The sequence below is a fragment of the Camelina sativa genome, chromosome 2 (genome assembly GCF_030686135.1).
Source record: "Camelina sativa cultivar CO46 ecotype springtype chromosome 2, ASM3068613v1".
NCBI lineage: Eukaryota > Viridiplantae > Streptophyta > Magnoliopsida > Brassicales > Brassicaceae > Camelina > Camelina sativa.
Window position 1 is genome coordinate 3,423,232 of NC_141881.1, and position 23,884 is coordinate 3,447,115.

Genomic DNA, 23,884 nt, shown 5'->3' on the forward strand with positions numbered 1-23,884 from the left:
GATTAATTGTCGACTTAATCAGTTCACGTTCTTTTTTCTTTAGCAATTGTGCACAAAAGTTTGTTTAGTATTAGGCTATTAGCGTTTGTGTACACGAAAGTTATGTTTACGCGCACAATTTGATTTAGTGTACGTGGGTTTGTGAAACGTGTTTGTGTTTGTATCAGCTTGGGCACAAAATGTTCGTTTGTGTTTATGGTTACGGTTTGTATGTTAGCATTAGAGATATGAACAGCTTAGTTGAGGTTTTATTTAATCCTTAAGCAAACAATCCACCTGCAAAACAAAAAAAAATAAATCATTGTCAAACCTTATACGAACTCATGCTATCGATCATTAAGTTAAACAAATTCAAATGCAAATCAATAATAAAAATTGAAACTTGAAAGTCAAAAGAGAACGAACCAAATCTTTGCTTTTCCAAAACCATAACAACTTAGGAATCGAGTTAATGCATACTTAGACTTACTTGGAAAGAGGAGTGTTGAAAACGACGTGCACCAGAAGGCTCCCAAAATCCAGTCATGCCCCTGATAACATTAATTCATATAGTTCTAAATGTTGAGACCTCAAAATGTTGTTGTTTATAGTCAAGTATAGTAAAGACAAAGAATAAACCATAGAATGTTGACAAATCCCCAACTTTTACAGCACAAATAACATATGAATTTAAAAGTTTTGATTAAGGGGTAAAAAACTTACCTGATCAAAAGCTGGCTAAATTTTTCCGGTTGAGGATCAGACACTGTCTCTACTACAACAATCAAAAAAGACTCCAATGCTATAGTGTCTGAACTCAAAACTTAGACAAAGTCATGCTACTACTACAAATAGCTAATCCTGTTGTGCAGCAGAAGCAATATATAGAGAAACCAAAGTTTTATAGACAAAAAAGTTACTGAAACAAAAAATTATACGATTCAAAAACATACCTGTTCGTTCAGCTAATCCTATTGTGCACCAGTAGTTATCAAAGAGCTAGAGTCTCCCACAACCGTACCGCTACAACAATTCAAACACAACCAATAACACAATGCTATTGAAAACCGAAGAAGAGAAGTCAAACCTGAGAAAGATTATGTACGCATTCCAGTCCTTGCTTTTGAAGCTACAGAAATAGATTGATAATCACTCATAACAGTTATAAAAAAAAGACTATGTGATCAAGAGATGTAACCAATAAAGAAACTACAAACTCCATCAAGGGGATATATTATGAAGATCATACCTTTTTTTAAGAGGGGAGGGAAGAGACACGAACCTGATTAAAAGAGGAAAAGATACAATCTGCATGTTGTATCTTCTGAATTACTTTTATGTCCCTGTTAAGAAGGCAAGTAGAGACTGAACAAAGTAAGATTTATAAGAAATACACATTAACATAAAAGGGAACTTACAATATATAGAGGCTGTGCAGGAAATTACGAACACTGTTTTTTGTAGATAGCTTGAGGACTTTTATTCTCCTATCAAATTGCAGAATATTGAATATAATACTCTCTCCATCAGTTTGCAGAATATGAATTTCTAGTTTAAGCAGATAATTGAATTTTCTCCAGACAACAATGTACAAGTCTGATCTTAGCAGAAACTGAAGTTTTCTATAGCAGATTATTGAAAGTTAACGATGCTGCCAGCTTCAGCAAAACTGAGCTTTCCAATCTTACAAAAGGAACCTGAAAAGGACTTTTACTCTCCATTAAATTAGCAGAATATTGAACTGCACTCCCTATAACTTAAGCAGAGAATTGAATTTCTCAGGACATCATTGTCCAAGCCTTAATAGAGGCTAATCATAGCAGAGATTGGAGTTTCTATCAAGCTGTCCCAGCCCCAGCAAGACAGTAGAACTCATATAAGCAGAGATTGATGTCTCCAATCTTGGGATATAGTTTTGAAAGGCTTTTACTTACAGACGTAATATCTCTGCCCCAAGTACCATCTAGCTTCTGTTATCAAGCCCCAGCAAGCACAAGTCCTATATAAGAACATTTTTCTTTCTCTCCATTAGTAGTTAGCAGAACATTGAATTTTCTATTTTAAGCAGAGCATTGAATTTCTCCAGACATGACTGTACAAGTCTGAACTTAGCAGAGACTGAAGTTTTCTACAGCAGAGATATTGAATGATATAATAGTTTCAGCAGATAATTGAATTTTCTCAGGACATCATTGTCCAATGATAAAGAGCAGAGATATTGAATGTTACAACTGAGCATGCATCTGAGGCCAAGCCATATATTAACCAAGCCCTTACTTGCAGACTGTATCTTTTTCTTCTCCATCAAATTTTGCAGAACATTGAATCATTGTATAAGCAGAGTATTGAATTTTCTTCGATATCATTGTCCAAAGGACTTTTTACTCTCCATCAAATGAGCAGAAATATTGAATTGTAACTCCATACAATTTCAAGCAGAGATATTGAATTTTTCTAAGGACATCATAGTCCAAGTCTTAACAAAGACTGATCTTTTAGCAGAGATTGAAGTTTCTGTCAAGCTGTCCCAGCCACAGCAAGACAGTAGAGAATGTATTGACAAGCCTTTTTACGGACGCGGACAATTTCCCCAAGTTAGAAACCGGACAAACACAATCATATAACGTGTAGTTCCTTTCCTTTGGGTTGTCAAGAAAACATCAAACTTTAAAACCGAAGAAGAAAAGAAAAATCGATCTTTCTTTTGAATTACAAGTTCTGAAATTGGAAACCCTAAGATCGAAAACACAAGTTTAAAGAGGGCTTTTTTGATTTACAAACCTTTTATAAAACAAAAATCTGAATCTTTGTAACAAAAAGGTTTCGACTTTGACATCACGAATCCAAAAAAAGGTTTTTGTTTTAATTTGCAGAAACAATACAATCAGAAACCCTAAAGAACCAACGATGGATTTTGTATTTTGCTTAACGAAAAACCAAGTCAAAGTTTTAATCTTTCTTAAGGGTTCGATCGAAATCTAAGGTAAAAAAAACAACAATTACAAAACTACCAAACCCCAGAACTGAAGAAAAAACAAACACAAAAGAAGGGGTTTGGTTATGCAAAATCAAGACGAACCCTAAATTAAATTTCATCGGAAACAACATAAAACAAAACAAAACCTTTGCAGAGACGACGAAGATCTTCCCGATAGGCAATAGCTCCAGAGAAGAGATCGACGAAAGCGAATCGCAATTGTGAAAATCACTAGCGATTGCTTTGCATCGCAACCTCTTTTTTAATATAACCGTTACAAAATTAAAACGAAACGGGGCTAAATTTAGATGGGCTTAAAATATATTGGCCCATATATAAAAATATTGGTTTTACGTTTTATTACTATCTCAAGAAAGAATTATAAAGTAAGAAAATAAGAAAGCTATTTAGAGGATTTGAGTCAATTACATGTTTCAAATTTTCAATGTTTCACGCTCTATATAAGGGAATTTAATTATGTTTTTTTGTTAAGGTGAAAACTAATATCTTCGAGTGGTTCGATCAGAGAGGCCCTTCTCACTCTTAAGCGCCTTAACTACTGTCCAGTAGTCTTCTGCGGAGATTCTAAGATCATATACAACTACTTGGAGAAAGCTCAAAAGCAAGGACATCCACCTGAAGACATTGCAGAAATTCAAGGCTACCTCGATGATATTCTAGCATTGGCTAATAGTCATTACCAATTTAAATTCATTGATAGAAATCATAATGTAATGGCTGACACATTAGCAAAAGAGGCTAGAATTAAGGTTTCTCCGATGGTTATCTCTTGGATGTACTAAAGGATGTAAAACTGTTGTACCTTTTCCATTAATATATTTTTTGGCCGAAAAAAAAAAAAAAAAAAAATCTTCGAGTGGTTTAATTTGAGTCTCTATGACTGTTGTATATGAGAAGTGACAATGGCTCTTGCTCTGGGTGATCTGTCAGGCGATTGTCTTCGTTCTTCTTTCAATTTCTCCTCTCCGATCCGCTTTGTGATCAGGAGTTTGTTTCCGACCGGGAGTTTCTCCAATTTCGGTTGGGAGATTCATGTCGGCGGTTTGTTTCTGTCGTTTAAAGATGACAGTTTATTTCTCCCATTTTTCTCGGGAGATAACCGTCGAAGCAAACCGCCATGGGTCTTCTATAAATCTCCTTCTTTCCCACGCTTTTTCTCAATCATCACCCCAATTCCATTCAATCAGTCCAGTACAACAATGATTATGAGTGACAATATCCGAAAATCCGTTCAAGATCTCGACTTGGGTATCGATGATACTCCTGTCTCTCTACCACCAGAGTTCCTTTCTTGCGCAATCTCTGTCAATCGACACACACTGGTTGTCACTCCGGTCAATCCGAGGAAACAGAATCTCCGAGCACTAATCCGACAAATGCCAAGGGTCTGGGGATTCCCTGATGAATGTGTGGGACGAATTCTCGAAGGTGGGAGAGCCCAATTTCTATTCCAGTCTGAAGACTCTCTCAATTTGGTTCTGCGAAGGGGTCCCTGGTCCTTCAATGATTGGATGTTAACCACACACCGTTGGTATCCAAACATCACCGAGGAAAACATGAAGATATACCCTTCTGGGTACAAATACAAGGTATCCCCACTCTTTGTTTAACCAACAATACAGCTAGGTGGGTAGGGAACAAGATAGGCTATGTCTCTGATGTTGATTACAATGAGAATGAAATGCAAGTAGGGGCTGTTCGTGTTAAGATAAATTGGAATGTAGATGATGCTTTGCGTTTTCAGAAAAACATTCAGTTTATTGCTGATGAGAACACGATAATTAAGTATCGTTATGAGAGACTTCGTAACTTCTGTACGAGATGTGGGTCACTAAAACATGAGGCCAAGGAGTGTTTTCTTGCTTTTGATGATTCTGAACCAGAGGATTTAGATAACGACAGCGATGGTGAGAATCACAATAATGGAGACAAGAATATGTCTGATGCGAACACTCTACCTTCTGTCGACCCTGCAAGTCTGATCCCGGGACTACAAATGCCACCACCATCATCAAGCTCTGTTCAGTGTTCTGGCTCTCACCCGATGATGAATAAGGCTCTCCCAAGCGTCTTCATTGACAAGGACTTAACTGCTGAACGTATCCACTACTTAAACGCAAAATATGCATGACGTTTTGCTGACCAGTATGAACCCAAGACCCTTCTTGATGATATCTCTGACAATGCTCAACCAGAATTTGTCTTCATGAAGCGTAAAAGGGTGCAGTTTGAAACTTCTTTCAACAATGTAGAGGCAGCTGAGGAGATGGTGGTCCTGAACCAACTCCGCAAGAAGACACAGGGCACAGTTTCAGTGGGTTCTTGTTCTGTCCACCAAAGATTCAACGGAGGCGCGGGGGTCCCGGTACCCCCAGACTTTCCAATATGAAGGTCCTCTCATGGAATTGCCAAGGCGTTGGTCCTTCTTTAACGTCTTCGCGTTTAAAAAAGCTTTGTAATAGTACTAAGTGTGATATTCTCTTTCTCTCTGAAACTCTCAATCAGGATGATGTAATATGTAAACTTAAGTGTGAATTAGGATTTTTACATGCTTTTTTTCAACCTCCTCAAGGTAGGAGTGGAGGTTTATGTTTATTTTGGAAAGACAATGTGGTCTTATCCTTACTCTACAGGATGAGAGACTTATTGATGTAACTATGGAACATAATAACATTAAGTTCTATTTGTCTTGTGTGTATGGACACCCAGTACCAAATGAAAGACATGAATTGTGGGAGAGATTGGAAGATTTAAGCCAAACACGCAATGAATCTTGGATTCTAATCGGAGATTTTAATGAAATAATCAGTAACCGTGAGAAGATAGGTGGACCAGCTAGAGAAGACTGGACTTTCCGAGATTTTAGACACATGATAGCTGTATGTGATCTCCAAGATATACAATCAAGAGGGAATACTTTCTCATGGGTTGGAGAACGTCACTCCCACACAATACAATGTTGTCTCGATAGGGCCATGTTCAACTCTCCGGGAGCTGCAAACTTCCCAAATCCAGAGGCACATTTTCTTGACTTTGCTGGATCCGATCATAGGCCTATTTTACTGGACTTAAATGACATGGTGAGACATAAAAGACGTATCTTCATGTTTGATAAACGTCTTTTAGACATACCACATTTTCAGATAGCAGTACGAGAAGGTTGGCTTACAGACGATGACAATGCAGGCATCTCAATTACTGAAAGGATAAAAAACTGTAGGCGAAGTATGGCAAAGTTAAAATGTGATCATCATCTTAATTCAGAAGAACGTATAGTCATGCATCAATCACGCCTAAATTTTGCAATGGAGAGTATAATACCATCTATAAGAAGATCAATCCCAAACTTGCAAGATGATTTGACAAAAGCCTATAGTGATGAAGAAAAGCACTGGCAACAAAAAAGCAGAAATCAATGGATGTCGGCAGGAGATCAAAACACCAGTTACTTTCATGCTTGTGCAAAAACACACTTTGCTAAAAATTGGATTTCTTCTGTTTTAGACGCACATGGTAACTTATATCAGGGGGATCGGGAAATTGGTGCTCACGCCCAAGATTTCTTCTCAAATATCTACACGACAACAAATCATCATGTATCACCCTCTGTTTTTGCGGATTTCAGACCTAGGGTTTCGGATGAAGCAAACAAAAATTTAACAAAAGATTTTACAAACAAAGAAATTTACAATGCAGTTAGCTCTATTGGTGATGATCGTGCTCCAGGTCCTGATGGATTAACAGCAAGGTTTTATAAGTCATGTTGGGAAATAGTTGGACCGCAAGTAATACAAGAAGTACATACTTTTTTCGACACAGGGACAATGAAACAGAGCATAAACCATACAAATATTTGTATGATACCAAAGATTGAAAATCCTACAACTCTCTCGGACTACAGGCCTATATCATCATTATGCAATGTTCTATACAAGATTATTTCTAAATGCTTGGTTCAACGATTAAAGCCTCACTTGAACGACATAGTCTCGGAGTCACATGCAGCGTTTATTCTAGGACGATTAATACAGGACAATGTAATGATTGCTCACGAAGTAATGCATTCGCTGAAGGTCCGGACACGAGTCTCACAGAACTACATGGCAGTAAAAACAGACGTAACAAAAGCTTACGACAGAGTGGAGTGGAATTTCCTTGAGACTACTTTGAAACTCTTTGGTTTTTGTCCTAAATGGGTCAACTGGATCATGGCGGTTGTAACGACTGTGAATTACTCAGTCTTAATAAATGGAGCTCCCTATGGACATATACAACCAACAAGGGGAATCAGGCAAGGTGACCCATTATCACCATATCTTTTCATTCTCTGTTCGGACATTCTGAGTCATTTAATCAGCACAAGTGAACGGGAAGGAAAATCATGTGGCATTCGGATTGGTAATGGTGCACCAAGTATTACTCACCTGCAATTTGCTGATGATTGTTTATTTTTTTGCAAAGCAGATAAGAAAAACTGTCAAAATTTGAAAGATGTCTTTGATATTTATGAGTATTACTCGGGGCAACAAATAAATACATCAAAATCAATTATCACCTTTGGGAGTAGAGTTTATGGCCATACTCAGTCACGATTAAAATCAATCCTGGACATCCTTAATCATGGAGGAGGGGGGAAATATCTTGGCCTTCCAGAATAGTTTGGGCGGAGAAAGAAAGAAGTGTTTGAATATATTGTCGAGAGAGTCAAAAAACGTACAAAAATTGGACTGCTAAGAAATTATCCCCAGCAAGAAAGGAAATTATGCTTAACTCAGTGGCCTTATCGATGCCGGTTTATGCTATGTCATGTTTCAAACTACCTATTGGAATCACATCTGAAATTGAAACTTTACTAATGCAATACTGGTGGGAATGGAGTTCAACACAGAGAGGTATTCCATGGATTGCTTGGAATAAATTAAAACGTTCAAAAAGAGAAGGTGGATTGGGATTTAGGGATCTAGCGAAGTTCAATGATGCTCTTTTGGCAAAACAAGCATCGAGGTTAATTCAATACCCTAACTCTCTGTTTGCCAAAGTAATGAAGAATAGGTACTACCGGGATGAGTCTGTTTTAGATGCTGGACAAAGAAAAAAACAATCTTATGGGTGGTCATCTATTTTAATTGGTTTAGACATTATTAAGAAAGGTTCACGTTATATAGTGGGAGATGGTAAAACTGCTCGGATAGGATTGGATAACTTCATTCCAGTACACCCTCCTAGATCAGTCCAAACCACACCGCTGCACTCATCTACACCTTTAACACATTTCATCACTAAAAGGGGGGGATACTCGCACATGGGACAATCAAAAATTACTTTCCTTTGTTCAACCCCTAGATCAAGAGATGATACAAAACATTCACCTTTCACAAGTCGAATATCCGGACAAGCTAATTTGGAACTACACCCGATCAGGAGATTACACAGTTAAAACAGGATACTGGTTCATCACCCATTACCCTTTTGACCCAGGAGATGTCTTACCTACACCTCATGGTTCGATTGAGTTAAAAACAAGATATGGAAGTTGCGCATTTTACCAAAAAATCAAACATTTTCTATGGCGCATCCTATCGTTAGCAATACCAGTCACAACAAAACTTCGATCACGAGGTATGAACATCGATCCTATATGTCCACGTTGTCGCCAGACATAGGAAACAATACACCATGTGTTCTTCTCTTTCTACGCTTGCCCCTTTGCGGTAATGGCATGGAGACAATCCAGTACACCTTCTTTAAACATCAATCAACTAAATTTGTCTACAGAGGAACTCATCACCCAACTGTTATTGTATAATTCGCAAACATCAAACATATATGATTCTCTTCTACCTTTTGTTTTAATCTGAGCGCATATGGAAAGCACGAAACAATCAAGTTTTCAATAATTATCGTGAGAGTGTATCGAAAACAGTCCTACAGGCGAGGTCAGACACAAGGGATTGGATTAACAATTTGCATCATACTCATCCAACGGTACCTGTTACACGAACGCATAGAACTACCTGGCTACCGCCAATTTCTCCATTCATAAAATGCAACTTTGACGCGAGCAATGACCAGCACTCACACCAGTCAACTGGAGGATGGATATTTTGAAATCATTAGGGTAAACCCTTAGTGTGGGGTGCAACCAAACTATACCGAATACGATCGTCCTTAGAGGCAGAAACATATGGATTGCTCACGGCTTTACAACAAGCATGGATTAGAGGATATCACTCAGTAATTTTTGAAGGAGACTGTGAAATTCTTATTAAAAAAGTAAATGGTCAGAGTGTTGATGTTTCTTTAACAAATCTTGTCCGTGACATAAAAACTTGGTCTTCAAAATTACAGCAAGTTTTGTTTAATTTCATAAAGAGGGAATGTAATAGGGTGGCTCATAGTTTAGCTAAATTTAGTTGTTCAAATTCTGAATATTACACTGACTCTGTTGTATAGCCCTCATGGCTAGAACACACTATTTGTAATGATCATTTATAATCAATATATATTTCATTTGAGAAAAAAAAAAAAGAGAGTTAAGAAGTAGAAAAGGTGGTCTTGGGTTCTAGTGTTTAGGATTTCAGTTTTTGATTTTTTTTTTTTTTATAAATTACTGCAACGGCGTGTAAAATATATATTTTAAATTGTTCACAAAAAAGAATAGATCTATCTGTGTTTGCCACTTGAAGTGTTTATCTTCTGTAAGTAAATTTCACTATGAGTGTGGCTGGCTTGATTTGGTGGAAGAAATAATTAATTATGAAGCGTTTGAGTAGATTGAAGTGGTGGGAAGAAGATAAGAATGTAGTTAGTTAACAACGTGTTTTGCGTTTCTTCTTCATTTAATATTTAAACAAACTCAATCGCTTCTAGTTATGTAGATTTATATATTTATTTATCTAGATGGTGACAAATTCAACAAAGTACCAAAATGTTTATTAGAACGTGTTCTTGTATTTCTTTCTTTAATTTTTAAATTATATGTTGGGGCCACATGGTATGAATGCAAGTATTCTGATTTGTATATTATTTTTAACTAAGACTCAGATCTTTCTATGATGTCACGAGAAAGTATTTAAAAAAAAAATTAAAATTATACATTATAAAATTATTTAAATATAATAGAATAGTTTGAATATATAAACATTAACATAAAATGTTACTAAAATCCAACCATCAAAATAAAATTTTATAACAAAAAATATTATGTAGAATAGATATATTATTTAAAGTATTATAAATATATATAATATTTTATAAAAATTTATGGTAAAAAATTACAATTAAAAAATCTTGACAAAGTGATCATGAGAATATTGAACTAATGGTTGTAATGAATAAATATAATTTTTTATTAAATAATTAGAATTAAAATATATTTAATAATGAGTGAAATTGTATCAAGAAAAATAAAAATTAAAATACACAACTTTTAAAAACAAAATAAAATAAATTTTAAATATTAAAGTAAGCGAAAGTTACGATAAATAGATGCAACTGTAAATTATATATTAAGTTTTATTAAATTTCTATATTGCTATAATCATTTCTAATATTTTGGTTAAATTATAGAATAACATTAATTTCAGATTATTTAGATTCAATATAAAACAATGATTTGTTAGTTATTGATGAATAGACAAATATATAGAAAGTTCAAAAGACATGACTATTTAAATAGACATACCTATTAAAACGAAAAGTTGTGATGAAAAAATATGAATAAAATATAGTGAAAAGACGCAACTCTACAATTAACAGATGCAACTGTTTGAGTTTTTTAAAAACAAATAAAAACAATTTTTTTACAAAAAGTCGCAAATGTTGTTTGCATTTATCCAGATTGTTATTATTATTTTTAAATATTAAAATATTTTTTAAACGGAAAATTACGATAAATAGACGCAACTGTAAATACTAAGTTGTATTAAATTTCTTTATTGCTATAATCATTTCTAAAATTTTAGTTAGATTATAGAATAACGTTTAATATTAGATATTAATACAACTTTTGGTGGCATTTATTTGGAATGATATTATACAGGAAGAATTTATTTATTTTTAAAAGAGATTATAGAATAACGTTGAATCAAGACAAGGGAATTCCATGGATCGCTTGGAAACGTTTGCAACACTCAAAAACATAAGGAGGATTAGGTTTAAAGATTTATCAAACTTTAATGATGCTTTGCTAGCAAAAAAAGCATGGAGAAATATACAACACCCTGACACTTTATTTGCAAAAGTATACAAAGCTAGGTATTTCTAAGATGACACTATCTTCGACGCAAAACAGAGGAAAAATCAGTCATATGGTTGGCCTTTAATACTAGAGGGGCTAAAAATAATCAAGCTCCGTTCGAGATACATATTGGGAGATGGTGAAGATATCCGTGTTAACAAAGATAATATCACTACAACTCATCTACCAAGGCCTATCCACACGATTAACCCAACTACAGACGCAAAACTCATTGACTATATCACAGAGAATGGCACTCACCGGCGATGGAATGAAGAATTGATTGCGGATACTATCCAACCGGAGGATCAGAGTCATCTACTCAATATATACCTCCCACACATACCATGTGCAGACAGGTTAGTATGGAACTATACAAAGTCGGGTTTCTATACGGTTAGATCAGGTTATTGGCTATCAATGCACAACCCAAATCAACATAACAACTTGCCTCCCATACCCCATGGATCCATCATACTCAAAAACAAAATATGGAAACTTAATATTCTCTCCAAAGTAAAACACTTTTTATGGCGGTTATTATCCAAAGCTATACCAACCATTCCCCGTTTAAACACTAGGAAAATGCATCTAGATCCAGTTTGTCCTAGATGTTTTCAGAATGTTGAAACCATTGAACATATTAATGTTTCCTGTCCTTATTCACAATCTATATGGGAACTAGCCAATATCCCAATAACCATTCTCTACTCTATATCTTTGAAATGTAAAACATTGCTAGAAGGAACATTTGGCTCCTCTGGCACATCTGGAAATCCCGGAATAACTTCATCTTCAATGGCATCCAAGATAATCTGAATAACATAATCATAAGAGCTAAGGCTGATGTTCGAGATTGGATTCACAATAATGACAATTTAGGGGTCATTCATAAAGTATCAAGTGACACAACCAATCACCATTGGACACAAACATATACGTCTTCATTTAAATGTAACTATGATGCAGCTTTTGATCACCTAACAAATCAAGCAAAGAGCGTGGATAATACGAACTCATGATGGAACTGCATTAAATTGGGGATCAAGTCGACTAAACTCTGTATCTTCACCGTTGGAGGCTGAATCTAAGGCGCTACTGACCGCAATGCAACAATGTTGGATTCGAGGGCTAAGGAATGTTATCTCTGAATGAGATTGCAAGAGTTTCATCAAGATTGTTAATAATTTTTTTATTGATATCTCCATTGGTGCTATCAACCAGGATATTATCTATTGGTCAAGTTGGTTTAATAATGTCTCTTTTGTTTATTGCCCTAGAACTTGTAATAAATCAGCTCATCTACTTGCTAGATATGGTAGCCTACAAACATCTTTTTATTCTGAATGTTTTACACCTCCATGTTGCCTCTCCAACCAGTTGTATGAAGACTATTCAAATTCATTAATATAAATTTACTTATGACAGAAAAACAAAATATAGAATAACGTTGAATATTAGATATTAATACAACTATTGGTAGCATTTATTTGGAATGATATTATATAGGAGGAATTTATTTACTTTTAAAAGAATGAATGATAGAGAATAATTTAGAAAGCTGTAAAAACCGCTGAGATTAAAATTTTATATTATTTTGTGTCATGACAAAAAAAATGAAAACAGTTCAAACAGACAAATATATATAGTTTTCAAAAGATATAAATATTCGAATAAACACAACTCTACAATGAACAGTTGCAACTTTACGAAAAAACTGTTACAATAAACAATCCCAACTTTTTGTAAAATACACAATTTAATTTTTCTAAAGATTTTTTTGAAAAATTATCCAAAAAGTACGACTGAAAAAACACAACTTTTGGTGGCATTTATTCGGATTGCTATTATATAGATCTGAGAATATTGGTATCAATTGTTACATGAGATGAGAGGCTCTTATATAGCCGATACAATTGATTAACCAATAGTAAACCAAATTTTAACCAATACTAAACCGGTACACATTTGATTTCTCTAATATGCATATATATGAATATTTTGAGATAAATAATCTCTATTTTCTAAAATTGTATAGTTTTCTTCTTTTGTCAAAAGTATTTTTTATACACATCAGAATATTAGAAAAAAAAATTCTGAACCGCTCAACATTATTGGTTTACATTAATTGGATTGGATTATTTGGTTCGGTTGATCACGATATTATAGCGCTTAAAGTCTTAAACCTAACTAAAAAAGGAAACAAGAAAACTTATCAATCAAGAAAACACATCTCTCTGTTTCAATCAAACGTTCATGGCTTCTTCGAAGCATTTGTTGCGGTTTTTGCCATTTGAGCTAATAGAAGAAATACTAATCAGGACTCCTGCTGAGTCTTTGAACCGATTCAAGTCGGCGTGCAAGCAATGGTACGATCTCATCACCGACAAGAGATTCATGTACAATCACTTGGATCGCTCTTCGCAACGTTTCATAAGGATCGATGATCGTCAGACGGTTCAAATCATGGAACCGGTGACCGGAATCCATAAAGATTCACCACTCCCAGACGTGTTTCGCTCTCCACATTCGTTTGATTCTATGGTTCACTGTGATGGACTCATGCTGTGTTTCGGTGGTCACCCGATTTACGATAGAGAAAGAGACGTCGATCTCGCAGTTTGGAATCCGGTGACGAGTAAAATCAAACGGATCGAACCCTTGGTCTGCTACTCTAAATCTGATTACTTTGGGATTGGATACGACAATACGTGTCGCCATAACTACAAGATCTTGAGGTTTTCTGGTCCTCTGTCTTATGATGATCTAGAAGAGTGTGAGATATATGAATTCAAGTCTGATTCGTGGAGAACTCTTGATGCTAAGTTCGATTGGTATGTTGATCCTCAGTGCAAAGGTGTGTCAGTGAAGGGTAATATGTATTGGATGGCTGACACATATGTTCTAAGTTTTGATTTCACCATGGAAACGTTCAAGAACCTATGTGTCTGTACTCCTTTCCGCGAGACTAGACGATTAGGCTGTTTCAGTGGAGATAGGCTCTCTTTATTACTACAGCATGATGAGGAAGAAGTATCAACGGAGATTGAGGTGTGGGTGACAAACAAATTGAGTGATGGAGTTGTTTCGTTTACCAAATATTTTAATGTCACTAGCCCTCAGCTTCCGTTGTTACAGTACCATACTGATATGGCTCTTCCGGGATACTCCATTGGAAATCACAAAATTATCATGGCATGGTGCGAAGGATATGTCAAGGAAGATGATGATAAGTGGTTTACTTGCATCACTTTTTACCAAATTGGTCAAGGTGGCATCAGAAAACAAATCGAGACAGGACGACATGGATCTCATCACTACGGTGACCCGTTTATTTGTAGCTATGAGTACGTTCCAAGTCTGATTCCGATTCCAGACTAAGAAGGCTGCTTGGTGTTCTTAAAACTCTTTTTTTTTTTCTTCTTCTTCGTTGTGTTTATTTATTTTTGATCAAGGATCATCCTTTTACTATGTATTTATCAACTATATTACTATACTGCAGATGTTATTGGCTGTAATGATCTTCGAGGACTAAGTAAAAATCATATTAAAAAATGACCAGTTTCAATATTTAAAGACCAAAAGTTTTAGTCTAATGTTGGTAGCCTGGATGAACAATGACCTTCTTAAACAAATAAAAATCCAAAATTTTCAAAACCCATTTCCTAAAACTTACATTTTTTGACAATCTGAGGTTCTCTTCTCAAAAGATCATCTTTTACAAACTCAAGAGTAATTAAGGGTTGCTCCATCAGTAAAGACCCAAAACCATCGAAGAAGACCATACTCGAGAAACCCTTCGTGGGCATCAAAACTCTAATATAAGATATTGAAGTTGCTTACACTCTGCATAATCAATCTATATCGCATTTTTCTCTGCTTTGTTCATGCTTGTAGGAGGGATGCTGTGAGTAAGAGCATTCATATAATAAAGATGTCAATATGGTCGATGTTCTTGTTAGTCTTAGAAAATCCCATATACTATATCCAATATAAGGTTGTAGAATTGAATGATTAGTACATAATGCATAACCTGAATGTTAGTGATATATATACCTTTGTGATACTTAAGTTTGAAGAAGAAATTAGAGATATGAGCTAGAGATGACATATAGTGATCGAGAAGAATTTCATTCATTCATCAAATAATAAAACAAGAAGATAAGTAACTACAACTTTACAAACATGGATTTGCGTCTGAGCAGAACGCCCACAGCTCCAACAGCTCAAAAGAATCAGTGACTCCTAGCTAGGTACTAGTGATGAAGCAAACCCCAAATCTATCCGACAAATATCCCTCGGCTTGGGCTGCTTGGAGTTTTCTCTTCTTGATATACTTAGCTTTTTTTGCTTGATCACAAGTAAGTGTGATTCAAGGTTAATGAGATGGTTCCTCAACTCGTCACCCGACAAAACCTTGAGGTTTGGGAAGTCGTAGAGATCAGAGGCGTGATTCTTCCTCTTGTGATCACTTAACCCATTGAACTTTCCAATGATCTCTGGTATGGCTCGTGGGTTATCTTGAGGCTCAGGCCAGACATGGAGATCTTTGTCAGGGCCATAACAGATGAAACCGACAGAGTTGCCGCAAAGAACAGAGAGCTCTGTTGCTTTTTTCTTAAAAGTAGGAAATATCTGTTTGAAAAATTTCTTCTTCGCCTTCTTCAAATCATCATCACCACCGGACTTGTTTTGAATTTTATCACAAGGAGTGATTGATAGAGAAGACGAACGTAACTCTGATTCGGAAGGTATTACACGAGAGTTATCAGTGGCCGGAAAATAATCGCCGCAAGAAAGCCCTAACGTGAGAGGAGAAGAATCCGAAACGCTAAAAACCTTGGAAGCAGCAGCACTAGATCCCAAACTGGAAACAACAGTTTCGTGAGAGCCACGGAAAACGTAACCCGGCTCTCCAAACCCTAATCGATCATCCGAAGAAGCCGCCACCTTGCGGTTTGAGATGATGGCGGCAGCGTTGTCTGAAACCCTGAGATGATCATTGAGCTTCTTCGAGTTTCCTCTTATTTTCAATGTAGTCATCTTTTTTTGCCTGATCCCAACTAAGTGGGAGTTAAGCTTAGCGAGATGTTTAAGCAATTCTTCATCCGACAAACCCTTGAGATATGGCAAGTCGAAGAGATCGGAGGCGTGACTCATCCTCATGTGATCGCTCAACGCATGGAACTTCCCAAAGATCTCCGGTAAGGCTTGTGGGTTATCTTGAGGCTCAGGCCAGACATGGAGATCGTTGTCGGGACCGTAACAGATGAAACCAACAGAGTTGCCGCAAAGAACCGAGAGCTCTGTCGCTTTCTTCTTAAAAGCAGGAAATATTTGTTTGAAATAGTTCTTCTTCTTCTTCAAATCATCATCACCACCAACTTTATCACGAGGAGCCATAAGTTTCGATCGGAGTAGAGAGAAAGAGAGAATAATGTAATAATAATGGGAAGTGAAACAAAAGCTAGAGAAGGCTGTGTAGTACGTAATATAATAGAGAGACTCCCACAACGGCCATAATTCAGTGACAAGATCTTCCTAATTAATTAGTTTTTCCTTTATTACATACGTAAGATTATCTAATTTTCCATAAGAATAACGACGGTTTTACTATGTTTCCTTTTTTGATTAGCTAAGAATATATAAGATTTCCTTTTCCATACGAATATTGACGGTGTTGATACCTTTTTCCTTTTTAAGCTATTGACTTTGGGAGTTCTGTCTTTGAGTGTGTTGTTTGATAGGTTTTGAATCCGATTATGTTAGTTTGTGTCTCTTTGCATTAGTCATGTGCGAAATTTGGTGACTTTTTTGTTCATATGCAGAGAGATTGGGACTCACAAACTGAATTTAGAGGTTGTTCTTTAGTAATGTTTATCATCGCTCACATTTGGACTCAAAACTGATGCTAGAGGTAGGTTTGGATTATGTAAATGTTTTCAATCTATAACATTTATCTTACACAAGTCTCTTTTAGTATCAAAATCTGCGTTTGGTAGCTATAGTCATGAGGAAATTTGGTTACTTCTGTTTTGATTCATAGAGATTCGAATTTGGTGACTCATTGTCTTTTCTTGAACAGATTGTTTGGTTCTAACTTCTTCATATGATTGACTTGATGCATTGTGTCTGAAACCTACAAAGACAGAAGAAGTATACCAGGGCCGTGTTGGGAGTGCTCAATACGTTGCTCCTGAGGTTTTAAGTGGTAGTTATGGGAAAGAAGCAAACGTTTGGAGTGCAGGGATTATTTTGTACATGCTGCTCTGTTGCAAATCTCACTATGTAGCCGGTAAAAACTTAGAGCTACTGGATTTGTGTCTTCCTGTTGTTTGATCTGTACGTATTTTATATAGGTTTATGTTGTGCATACATTGTAGAAACTAAAGAAGAGCTTCTCAAAGAAGTATTGAGGGGCCAAATTGATTATGAAAGCAAACCATTGTCTTTGATATCTGTGAAGGCAAAACATCTTGTCAAAAAAAGATGCTTACTACAACCCCCAAGGAACGGTTCTCTGCTGCAGATGTTCTTGGTAAGTTCCTTTAATTCTCTTTTCTAGATAGTTCTAGAGCCAATACAGATGTTCTGTCTGTTTGTGATTCTAAAGAACTCAAATTAGATGGGGCCATCATTGTTAGTGTTTGGTCGGTGGGATTTAGGTGAGTTCCAAAAGAAGTTTCAAGAATCCAGAACTATGTGAATCTTGAAGTCGATACCAATAATGTAAGTAACTAAACCAATATTAACCAATACTAAACCGGTACACATTTGATTACTCTAATATGCATGAACTAGGTAACAACCCGCACTATGTGCGGGATAATCTATGCAGATAATATTAGAGTTATGAATAAAGTTATTTTCAAGTATCTAAAATGTGTTTGTGTAAAAAAAACCGTGAGAATATGTTTAGATCATCAAACTATTATGTATAACCTAAATATATGTATAAGCAGCTCTTTCTTCAATTTATGCAAAAAAAAAAAAATTTAACTTTTTTTTTTAATTTTGGATAAGAATATGTTCAATCTGTGAAATATTATATCAATAGTATTAAATATGTCAATTCCCTATAATACTGATTATTGTGATGATTTTATTTTAGAAAAATTTAAATATGTGAATAGTAATCCATTTTTTTAATAGGTGAATAAATTATGGTTTTAAAAACGTTTTAGATCTAATAATTTTATAGTTAAATAATTAAATATATCATAAAAATGATTGAAATAAATTTTAAAATTGAAATGTTTTATTTTTTTAGTTAATTAAAAAGGAATATTCCTTAACCATTCAATAGCAATTATGTGTAAATATCCATAAAATGAGGGTAATAAATTTATTGTTGTCCAACTTAGGACCTTCACGTTTTAGCCGGTGGTTTCGGGAGAGCCCCCATCCCTGTCTTTGCTGTTCTTATACCAATGCCAGCAGATTTGCCATCCACAGCCTTTTTCCCTTGTTTTCCCAGCCCATTCTGTTTGTTCCCTTCACCTGCAGGTTTAGATAAAGCTTTAGCTAGCAAGCGTTTACCAGGGGAAGCTAAAATCAAACCAGGCTTCCTAAATTGTTTCTTAGGCAGAGAAGTATTCCTCCTCGCCCCCTCAATCCCCTTACAACCTATAGTAACTTCTTCCAAGGCAGCCTGAACTACATTGACATCCATATCAAACTTTAAAGGTGATGAGGAAGTACCTTTCGGATCCTCCACATTGAGGATTGCATCACCCGAATCCAAGTCTCCCAAAACCCTATCCACCTGGTCGAGGGTAATCTCACCCTCTTCTGTTTGGTTACCACGTAAGGTAACATCCTCCTCAAGAAGATCATCAGTCGCTTCATCAAACTCAAGGTCATTCAAACCCGTATCAGTCCCATGAGGAGGAGAACTTTCCATAGCGACTCCTTGTTGAGCAATTCCTTGATCAACCACGTCAGAATCAACACCAAGAACCCCTTGAGACTGCATCTCCATGGAACTGCTTTTTGCCTTATACAACGGTTTCGGCCAAGCTTTCCCTTTCCCCTTACGGTTAAGGGAGAAAGAATTAGTCGGTCCCATGTATCCAGCATGACCCCTATGAGACTCCCGCTTATCTCCTGACCCACTTGCAACAGCACTATACGTTCATTTTTGTTCCCTCCCTGATCCATGGTGACGAGACTGATGAAACATACCGGAATTACCCGCCCCAGCAGAAAACTCAAAAGCTTGGAAATCCAAAGCTCTCTTGACAACCTTCCTAGGCTTCTCCCAGCCACCATCGTTGTGTAGAACCCCTTGATTCCCCATTCCTTGTTGACGCTGAACACCTCTCTTGTCAGATTGATGCTCAAACCCGTGACTCCCTCCAACTTTAGTCAGCTCCGGACAGCCCTTCTCATCGTGGGTAAGACGAAGACAATGTCCACAATAGCCGGAGAGTTTCTCATACTCTAGAGTCACCACCACTTCATCACCAGATTCAAACGGCACCAACAGGTTGAAAACAATAGGATTGAAGCCATTGACCGTAACACATACACTCCCAGAATCTTCATCAATATCTCGGATGATACCAATTTTCTTCCCAATTGCCTCCAAAGTTGGAACTGTCAGGGCATTGGGGCTGATCTGACAGAGAATTATTTGGGTGATTTGTGGAGGAAGCATCGACCAGATATTTTATTTTTATCAGAGACAAAGAAATGTTGTTCTTATTTTAAAAAGTTTCAAACAAAATTTGGCTATAATAAATTGTTTTCTGTTGAACCCCGCAGGGCTAGTGGTGGTTTGGTTTTATTTTATAAGGATGAAATAAATCTTTCTGTTCTATTTCATAATGATCGTATAATTGATACAAAAGCTATTTTTAATCATCAATCGGTATATTTATCTTTTGTTTATGGTGATCCGGTTCCCCGACATCGCGGAAAAGTGTGGGATAAATTAACGGATATTGGATCCTTTCGTATTGATCCTTGGTTTATTATTGGAGACTTTAATGAATTAATTGGTAATCATGAGAAGCAGGGTGGTGCCTTGCGGTCAGTCTCTTCCTTCAAACCTTTTATTTCAATGATTAAGGATTGCGGGATGCTTGAATTTCCTTGTTATGGGGATCAACTATCCTGGCGTGGGAATAGGTGTAACAATCAAGTGATTCGTTGCCGTCTTGACCGGGCTTTGGGTAATGAAGACTGGCACGCCCTCTATCCCAATTCGAAAGTTGAGTATCTGGAGATGATTGGCTCTGATCATAGTCCAATTTTAGCAACTTGTTTGACGGCGGTCCGGAGACGTCAGAGACAATTCCGGTTTGATAAACGGTGGTTGGGTAAGGAAGGCTTGACTGGAGCGGTTGAGTCTGGCTGGAATCGGACCCGGAATTTTAGGACTCCGGGTTTTGTTGACAAATTAAGGAACTGTAGGAATTCGATTTCCTGGTGGAGGAAAAATAATGTCAGTACTGGTCCATCAATTATTTCTTCTTTGAAGTCTGCTCTGCATGATGCGAAGATGGATGATTCGGTTTCGCAGGAAGATATTCGGGGGATTGAGAGAAAGTTGAAAGAGGCATACCGGGATGAGGAGATTTATTGGCAACAAAAAAGTAGAAAATTTTGGCTAAGGGTGGGGGACAAAAAAACTTCATATTTTCATGCATCTACTAAACAAAGACGGGTTCGGAATAGGATTATTGGTTTATTTGGTACAAATAACGTTTGGGTTGAATCAGCGTCGGGTATGGAACATATAGCTACAACATATTTTGAGGATCTGTTTAAGAATTCCGATGGTGGAGGTATTGCTGAAATGCTACAAGCAATAGATCCAATTGTTACGGAAGGTATGAACAGAGATCTCATTAGGGATATCTCGGAAAGGGAAGTTAGACAAGCTCTATTTGCTATGCACCCGGAGAAATGTCCAGGTCCTGACGGGATGACAGCTTTGTTTTTCCAAAGATTTTGGTCTTCTCTCAAAGGGGATTTAGTGGCTTTAATTAAAGATTTTTTCCGCACAGGCAGCTTCGATCCACTTTTAAATGAGACCAATATTTGTCTCATTCCTAAAGTGGATCGGCCACAGCGGATGGCGGAGTTTAGACCTATAAGTCTATGCAATGTGAGCTATAAGATTATATCGAAAGTGTTGTGCTTCCGTCTAAAGCGTCTCTTGCCTCGTTTGGTGTCAGAAACTCAATCAGCATTTGTTTCTGGACGATTAATTACAGATAACATCCTAGTGGCTCAAGAGATGTTTCACGGATTAAACACAAATAATAGGTGTAATTCAGAATTTTTGGCTTTTAAAACGGATATGAGTAAGGAATATGATCGGGTAGAGTGGGACTTTCTGGAGGCGGTTTTGGACAAGTTAGGATTCGATAGGAGATGGATTTCGTGGATTATGTGGTGTGTATCTTCAGTGTCATATCGGATTCTTCTAAATGGCGAGCCAAGAGGTTTTATTAGACCACAGAGGGGGTTACGACAAGGGGGCCCTCTTTCACCATACTTATTTATTCTTTGCACAGAATTTTTGATAGCTAATATTAAGAAGGCTGAAAGAGCGGAAAAATTGACGGGTATTACCATTGCCCGTGGCAGTCCTTCTGTTTCGCACCTGCTGTTTGCGGACGATAGTCTATTCTTCTGCAAAGCTACTGCCCAGGAATGTAGGACGGTTATGGAGATAATTGGTTCCTATGGCAGAGCCTCAGGTCAAGAGGTCAATCTGGCTAAATCATCTATTATGTTTGGCAAAAAGGTTACTCCGAAGATTCGATTCCAGATAAAGTCAGTTATTGGGATTCCTACGGAGGGTGGGATGGGCTCTTATTTGGGTATTCCTGAGAACCTTCAAGGTTCGAAAACTAAGGTTTTTAGCTATGTTAAGGATCGGTTAGATGATCGTGTAAACGGCTGGTCTGCCAAGTGTTTGTCAAAGGGTGGCAAGGAAATTATGATTAAATCAGTGGCGTTGGCATTACCTACCCATGTTATGTCGTGCTATAAGCTACCTCTGGAACTAACATCTAAATTGACAAGTGCAATTTCCACTTTCTGGTGGAAATCAAATGATAAAGCTCGTGGTATGCACTGGGTTGCATGGGATAAATTATGTACAGATAAAGCTGAAGGGGGACTTGGTTTCCGAGCTCTGGAACAATTTAATGAGGCTATGTTGGCCAAACAATTTTGGCGTCTTATCCAATACCCAACGTCTTTAATGGCTAGGGTGATGAAAAGTCGATATTTCAGGAACAAACATCCTCTTATGGCAAAAAAACCATATAATCCGTCCTTTGCTTGGAGAAGTATTTATTCCACCAAGGGTTTGGTGGAGCAGGGGGCTCGATGGGCGGTGGGCTCTGGCCATTCCATTTCGGTGTGGCGTGATCCATGGATACCGGATATTCACCCTAGACCGGCGAATGGTCGAGGGAGGTTGTGGCTCCCGAGTTTAATGGTTAATCATTTAATTAACCCGGAGACTAAGGATTGGCATTTACCTACTTTGGAGGAGTTTTTTGAGCCGGGGGACATTCAACTAATTCGGAGTATGCCGGTTAGTAGAACTACTCAACCGGATAGATTAATATGGCATTATACCAAATCGGGGAAATATTCAGTCAAATCAGGATACCGGTTGGCTAGGGAATTATTAAAGGATGTAGAGTATGGGCCGACGTGTACGGCTTTACGGGCTCATTCGTGGAAACTTGATGTACCCTCCAAGATCCAACATTTTTTCTGGCAGATTAGTTCAGGTACTCTACCTGTGTTGGAGTGTCTCGCACATCGGGGTGTTCGGTGTGATACCGTGTGTAAGAGATGTGATTCTGCGGTGGAAACTATAAACCATGGGCTCTTTGAGTGTCCTCGGTCTCGATGTATTTGGGAGGTGTCGCCTATACGGATGGACCAAGGGGGTTTTCCATACACATCGATTTATGCGAATTTAGACTTCATTTTTTGGCAGGCATCTTCGCAATCCGGGGTCTCGGATATGGGCATTCAACTACCTTGGATTATTTGGTCAATTTGGAAAGATAGGAATAAAAAGGTTTTCCAGGATATTGAGGGAGAACCTCTAGGGATTTTGAATCAGGCGGCTACGGATAAACTATTGTGGGAGGAGGCCAAGTCTTACTCAGTGAATTATCTGGTTCCCCCGTCTTTTACGGAGGACAAGGGGTCCTTTACCCGATGCCAAGTTGATGGTTCTTGGAAAAGTACAGACCCCTACCAGGGTTTGGGCTGGTGGTGCTGCAGTGGAGAGTTTAAAACAATCCTGTTGGGAGCACGAAGTCATCGTCGGAGTTCTTCTCCTCTACATGCAGAATTACAAGCGTTGATCTGGGCTATGGAGTCTTTACTGGTGGCTGGAGTCGATTGTCAGGTTTTTGAGACGGATAGCGTAGAGCTAACGGCGATGGTGCAGACGCCGGAAGACTGGCCGGCTTTTTCTAATCTGCTGGAGGATTTCTCAATGCTTCGAAGTTCCTTCCCCTCCTTCACCCTCACCAGGATCCCTCGAGACGACAATGTCAGGGCCGATTGCCTAGCTCGATCTTCACGATCTCTACCTTCTGCTTCTACTTTTGTAAACTCATATCCTCCTGTTTGGGCAACCAATCATGGAGTTCTCTTTTAATTTTTATAGTTTGGTTGAA

At 37.3% G+C, this 23,884-nt stretch overlaps 1 long non-coding RNA gene and 1 pseudogene across 8 annotated transcripts; one reads left to right on the plus strand and one right to left on the minus strand.

Moving 5' to 3' along the window:
* Nucleotides 1-46: 46 nt before the first annotated feature.
* Nucleotides 47-3,214, minus strand: LOC104716743 (uncharacterized). Of its 8 annotated transcripts, none has more exons than XR_002034535.2 (6): nt 1,398-3,214; nt 1,262-1,322; nt 933-1,108; nt 703-790; nt 470-530; nt 47-276 (listed from the first exon to the last, which is right to left on the minus strand). It is a non-coding gene; the product is annotated as an uncharacterized LOC104716743 (long non-coding RNA). The 8 variants fall into 8 exon arrangements; XR_015577056.1 differs by having other exon boundaries at nt 1,430-3,208; XR_015577062.1 differs by having other exon boundaries at nt 1,229-1,322; nt 1,430-3,208.
* A 10,258-nt stretch (nt 3,215-13,472) lies between these two features.
* Nucleotides 13,473-14,614, plus strand: LOC104747937 (putative F-box only protein 15 pseudogene; annotated as a pseudogene).
* Nucleotides 14,615-23,884: the final 9,270 nt, after the last annotated feature.